Source organism: Octodon degus, unplaced genomic scaffold (assembly GCF_000260255.1).
Source record: "Octodon degus isolate 3935 unplaced genomic scaffold, OctDeg1.0 scaffold00042, whole genome shotgun sequence".
NCBI lineage: Eukaryota > Metazoa > Chordata > Mammalia > Rodentia > Octodontidae > Octodon > Octodon degus.
This window is the reverse complement of record NW_004524618.1, coordinates 420,082-426,624: the sequence shown is the minus strand read 5'-3', so window position 1 is coordinate 426,624 and position 6,543 is coordinate 420,082.

Below are 6,543 nucleotides of genomic sequence, written 5' to 3'. Positions count from 1 at the left end.
CTGTAAGCAGCACTGGGGAGAGGTGCTTCCTCCCAAGGCATCAGCGCCCACGGGGGCTACAGGAAGCTCAGGGTGGTGGGCAGGAGATGGGTCCCTGCTCCTCACCTAGGCCCTACTTTTTCAACACCAGATTTGCTCCTTGGAAGCCACAGTGAGGATGAGGTTAGGTCCAAACGTGCAGAAGAAAGAAATCCAAGGAAAGATGAGCAGGTGAAGACAGGGAGGTGGCCTTGGACCTTTGAGCAGCTCTGCTGCAGAAGACGCCGGCGCTCCCAGCCGCTGGTGCGCTTGTGTGGGGTGCAGAAGACCTGGCTCTGCAGGGAGGTGGAGGACCGCACCCCCAGGGCCCTCGGAGTGCTCTGGCCTCCGTCTTCAGACGGCCCTGGCTTTTGGGGTGGGCTGTCTCACCAGGATGTTTACTGCAGACACACCCCAAGGCACGTGGGCGGGCCTGCTGAGGCTCGCTGCTGCTGGACAGCCCGCTGCGATTGCTGGCTGCCGGCCACTAGCTCCCTCGGTGAGCTGGAGAGGCCGCGCAGAGCCCGCGGGGTGCCCCCTCCGCCCTGCCACGCGGGAGGACGCAGAGACACGCGGCTGGGCCGGCGGGGGGAGGCGGGCAGAGCTGTCGCTTCCCATCAGACTGAGGATGCTGGCGACACGCGCAGGCCCCGCGGCGTTTCTGTGTCAAGGAGTTTTGCCGGCGCCATGACCCGTGCGAGGGGTCGGGCTGCTCGCGGGGCGGCCAAGAGTGACCGGCGCGGCCGGCCGCATCATCGCCACCTGGCCGGGTCACTGCACTTCTCCTGCCGGGCGAGCACGGCTCAGCACGGGGCGGGGAAGTCTGCAGCGCGGGACACCCAGGCTGGAAGGCTGAGCTGAGAAACATCTCCGCAGAGGGGGAGGAGACATTGAGAAGCAGCAGAACCCAGCACCCTGGCCTCAGTTTCCCCCATTGGAGTGGTCCGGATTTGAGAATGCCCTGCTCCCTGGAGAGGGAATGCTAAGCCTGGAGTCAAGTCCTCCGGAGAGGCAGAGGCACCCCCAGCCAGGGCCGCAAACGGCTCCCCTCGGAGGGGGGTAGGGCCCTGGGCTCGGGCTGTGGCTCTGTAGGTCAGAGCATACTGGGGCGTAGGTGGCCGAGCTTCTGGAGTGGGTGGAGGGTGGAAGGTGGAGGAGGGGCGCGGGGAGGGTGGGGAGAGCTCCTGACCTCTTCCCCTGGCCCACTGGTCCCATCTGAAGTCTGCCGGCTCCCATCTCCAGCACTTAATGATTTTGACGGGCCCCACCCGCGCGCCATCGGGGCCTTTGTGTCTGCCAGACCCATGGCCCCTCTCCTGGGTCCACCCATCAGTCACCCGGAGCTCCAGCTGTTCCCAGCCTTTGGAGCAACCTCCGGCCCATCACCACTACAAATTGGCTCTCAACAGCCGCTTTGAGACTCTTTCTCTGCCATTGTCTTGGGACAAATGGCCTTTCCCCTGCACACCTCCCACCCTGCAGGCCCAGCCCAGGCTGCCTGCTGCTTCTGAGGTGAAGGAGGGCCCTGAGCCTGCCAGGACCACTCCTCCTTCTCTGGGCTCTGTAGTGCAGCAGGTCTGGGCCCCAGAACAGGCCTACTGTCTGCACCTGCTCCTGTAGGTGGGCGCAGAGCCTCCTGTGTCCTGCATGGCCCCCAGAGCAGTGGAGGCGTCCACGTGCACTTGTTGATGGAAGAGTGGTGAGCGGGAGGAGGAGGTGGCATGGCCAGGAGAGCGTGGCGTAGGCTCCCTGGAGTGGTCATGGCCAAGCACAGAGCCAAGACAATCACATGCCTAGCTTTGCTGACTGCATTAAAATCATTAGAATGAGGACTCTGAAAAATCATACATTACGGGTAGAATTAGAAAGGGCTTTAGAGACTGGCTCAGGCATCCCCAAAGTGCATCGGGCACAATTAGCCCTATCATATCCCAAAAGCAGGCACTTCACTCAGCATGGAGGTGACCTTCCTACACCCACCCCCTCTTTGTCTTCCTTCCTCCTTTTTCTCCTGCTTGCAGGATTTTTGCATAACATGTTCTCCCTTGCTTTCTTCACCTTTTTTCCTCTCTTCTTTATACACATTTCAAATTTAGCCCTCTAGGATGGCATTCCTGGGTCATGGTAAGCAGTAGGCCTGCAGATGTGTGCCCGTAATTCCAGCTACTCAGGAGGCTGAAGCAAAAGGATCTCAAATTTGAGGCCAGCCTGGAAAACTTAGCAAGAGTCTGTGCCTCAGTAGATGAGTGCACCAAGGTGGGCCTGAGGTCTTAGGTTAAATCCCCAGCACCTAGGCCAAAAGGTGGAATGGGCCTGACAGGATGCAGTGAGTGAGGCTTTTGGTTTGGGGCATAGTCTGCACACCCATGCCAGCATGTCCCAGTCAGTGGCAGGGCAGCAGAAAGTACAGAAATAGAGGTCAGGGAAAGGATGGAAATGGACCAGTCTGTGAAAGGAAAGCAGAGAGCCACCGTCCAGCTGAGACAGAGCCAGGGGCTACCTTATGAAGGAGCCTCTCTGTGTGTGTGTGTGTGTGTGTGTGTGTGTGTGTGTGTGTGTCTGGAGGTGCCTCCTCCACAGGCCTCCTCAGGGAGTGGGCTGGGTGGGGCTGGGTGCAGAGCTGAGCCTGGCAGAGGGGCCTCCGAGCAGGGCAGTGGCAGAGAAAGAATGGGGCATGAGAGCAGTGGAAGATAGAATTGCCAACCCAGAATGAATAGCTGGTAGAGTTTCTCTTTTGTAACAGGGAATAATTAAGATAGATGTGCGGATGGATTAGCTGTCCTGCAAGGTCAGGAGCGCATTGCCAGATCACTCTATTATTTTGCTGCACCACAGCTACCCAGATAGCGCCTTTTTCATGATATTTTGAACATTCACACAGAAAAAAAAGCCAAGTGAGTGTGCGAGAGATACAAATGCATCGTTTGGTGGAGAAATCTGTCTTCGTCACTGCCGCCAGGCTGGGATTAATTCGATTGAAGGCTCCTCCAGGCTCCGCCAGGGAGATGGCTCAGGAAAGCAAGAGAGATTGGCTTGTACTCCTGGGAGCAGGATTGATGGGTTGGTCAGACAGGGCTGGGGGCGGAGCATGGGGCAAGGGTCTTGCCCTGAGGCAGATGTGCAGACTAGTCCTGAACCTGCAGGAGTTTGCTTTGAGACTGTGGATGTGACAGCTGGAAGATCTTAGGCTCTGGGCACCCAAGTGGCTGAGGGCCTTCCTAAGCATAGGAGGGGGCCTGTTCCCCAGGGCCATCTGTCTGTTTGGACTCCAGGGGGGGTCCACTGGCACTCAGGCGGACCCAGGAGCAGGACAGGGGAGGTGGGGCTACATGGTCTGGAAGGAAACAATTCCTGAGCTCACATCATGGCCCCATATTGTGTCCATGTGACGACCATGTGCTTCCTGTCCTCAGAGTGTGATGCAACAGGAAAGGCACACAGCCACTGAGTCATCCCACCAAGGCAGCAGGCTTGTGAGAGCAGAGCAAGGCACTAGAACCTGGCCCAAGAGGGGGGCTCTTTCTTCTGGGATGCCGGGAAAGCTAGTCCATGGGGAAGAGTGACTAAGACAGAAGGACAAGCAGGCAGAGGTGACAGAGCAGCTGAGGATCGGAAGCTTGAGGGCTGCTGGAGAACTAACTCTTTGCCTGCCAAGGTTCAATGAGTGTTCCCCATTATGGTTAGTGGATGGTGGAGTTGGGGCTAGGAAGAGAACCTTGGCCTTGCAGATCCTGCCTGTCTGATGGAGGAAACAAGGTCTTCTGCCTCTGAAAACAGTAGATGTGTGGGCCTCACTTGGGGAGCAGAGCAGCCTGTGCCAGTAGGCTTATGCACAGACCCACATACTCACATTTACACATGCACATGCATGCGTACACACACACACACACACACACACACACACACACACACGGAGTAAGGATGCAAGACTGCAAGATACATGGAGCAATACACACAGACACATGCACTCACACTCACACACACAGAATCAAGATAGTCCAAAGAGATGAGCCACATGCCTAGCCTGTTTTTTTCACTTATTAAATATGTGAAGTGGTAAAAATGTAAACATGACTCAACAGTGAGAATCAAGACCTTCACATCTTTCACCTTCTGTCCCTAAATGTTCCTTCTAGAGGCAACTACTAGTATATTTGTCTTTATAAAAATATTCTTTCCATTCAGGAGTGATGGTAAATCACACATATTCTTCTCCATCTTGTTTCTTTTTTTTTTTCATTAGCAGCTGGGAGTGAATGTGAGTGTCTAGAATCTCACACTGGAGACTGAGGCGGAAGGATCGTGAACTCCAGGCCAGTCTGGATTGCAGAGCAAGTTCCAAGCCATGTTGGGTTATGTAGTGAGACTGTCCCAAAGGACAACAAACCCAACTGTCTGACACATGCTTGTAATCTCTGCTACTCTGGAGGCTGAGGAACTATGAATTCAAGGCCAGCCTAAGTAATTTAGCAAGACCCTGGTACAAATTAATTAATTAATTAATTAAAGTTTGGGGATGTAGTCAAAACAAACCATGACTATTTGGAGACTACCACAGAATAACCCACAATGGCGTCATATTGTTGTTCTTTTCACAATGGTTTTGAGCATGTGCTGGTACTGGTGTCCTCAAGGTTGCCAAGGTAACTACCCTTGATGTAGCATCGCTTTGCTTAAAGGGGCTGGAAGAGTAAGTCTGGCTTTGGGTAGGGACGGGGAGGGAGCAGTGCTGTCCTGGGAGTAAGAGTCGGTGGAGAGGAAGAGGCACCTGCCCACGCATGTGGCAGGCCCATGGAGGGCGTGGGAGAGCGAGGCTGGGGAGGCAGAAGCCTGGGCTTCCACTGTGTCCTGTTCTGCTCTAGTTCTATGGCTTGACACAAGTTCTTATTTTCATCTAAATGTCTTATCATGCAAACAGCAAGCTCAATATGTACTTCATTGATTTGTTGTAAGGTTTAAATTTTTTTCATAGTTATATGTGGGAAAATAGGTATATATACTCTATTTTATTTATTTATTTTTTTTGGCAGAACCGGGGATTGAACTCAGGCCCTTGTGCTTGCCAGGGAAGAGCTTATTCTACTGAGCCATCTCCCTGGCCCATATGTACTGTATTTTAAAAACAGCAATTATTTCTCGGTTGTTGCATTTGAAATGTTTTATTTTTTTCTTTCCTACTTTATGCATTGTCATGTTATCTAAGATTCTACAACACACAAGTGTTTCTCACTATCAGAAATTTCTATGAAACAAGGAGAGAGGTGGTGATGGAAGCCACTGCACAGCTGATACTTGGTCAAGATAACTTGGCAGAGATTGTCATAGTTGGATGGGTTCACAGGGTAGAGATGGCTGGGAAGCCTATTGGGAAGATGGGCACACACAGGCTGCAGTGTGGGGCCCGACAGCCTTGGTGGAAAAGTCCAGATGAGCCAACGAAGCAGGGTCTTTGAGCTCACTGCATTCTTTTGTTCTTTTCCCAGACACTTGGGCAGCACCAGTCCATGCAGAACTCATGTTCTCTCTGGGACATGGTGTCCTGTGGAGCTTGTGGTGAAGAAGTCCACAGGTCATGCAATTTTTCCCTCTGAGGTATCTCTGCAGTAAGAGATTGTTTGGCTTCATCCGGAGGTCAGGAGTTCTCCGCTGGGTTAGATAGGAGTGGAAGGACAAGTGGCCTTGCAGGTGAAGTGGGCAGCAAAGAGGGAGGGGAAGCCTGTTCTGGGGGAGTAGATGGTAAGGGGTGGCCTGGGCCAGGGGAAATTGGGGTGGCAGGGCAAGGCACAGCTAGCCCAAGGGCTAGAGCGGTGAGCATGGAGGCTGCCTGGGTTCCTGCAGACTTAGAGAGGTTTGGAGTTTGCTGGAGGGCAGTAAGAGCCATAAAAGGGCTAAGCCACACAGGACAGGTTAGCTTGTGCTGTGCACACTCCCAATGGCAGCAGAGCCTGGAAGTGTGACTCGTGAAGCTGCTGGGAATAGAGGGGCAATGTGGTGAGGGGTGGCTGTTGAAGACGGCAGGAAAAGGAACAGGATCAGCAAGGAGGGTGGAAAGAAAGCTGGCTGAGTGTGGGGTAAGACTGTGAGGCAGAGTCAGTAGGAGGAAGACTGCAGTCAGACACGAGGGCCCTTGACAGCGCTGCACTACCAGATGCCTCTCCCCCATGGCACAGCCCTTATCTATGCGAGCCCCATCCTAACTGTGCTTTGCATGCTTACTTCATTTAGTCCATGAGACTACTGTGTGAAGATAGGACTATCACTTGCAATTAATGGGTGGATTAAGTGTCTTATTCTGGGTCACCTACTATGGGATTTCACACCCTGCATTCTGGCTCCAGAGTATGACCACCAAGCTTTCCTGCCATGGGAGCTTTTTGAGCAGGAGGAGAACGCAGTCAGGGCTGTGACTGGAAAATAAATTGGGTGGCAGGAGTGCGATGGATGAGTCTGGGGAGAGAGGCCTGGAGGTGAACATTTCAAATGACTGCAGTGCGGTTGGGGTCTGAGCCACCCTGGAGAAGAGGA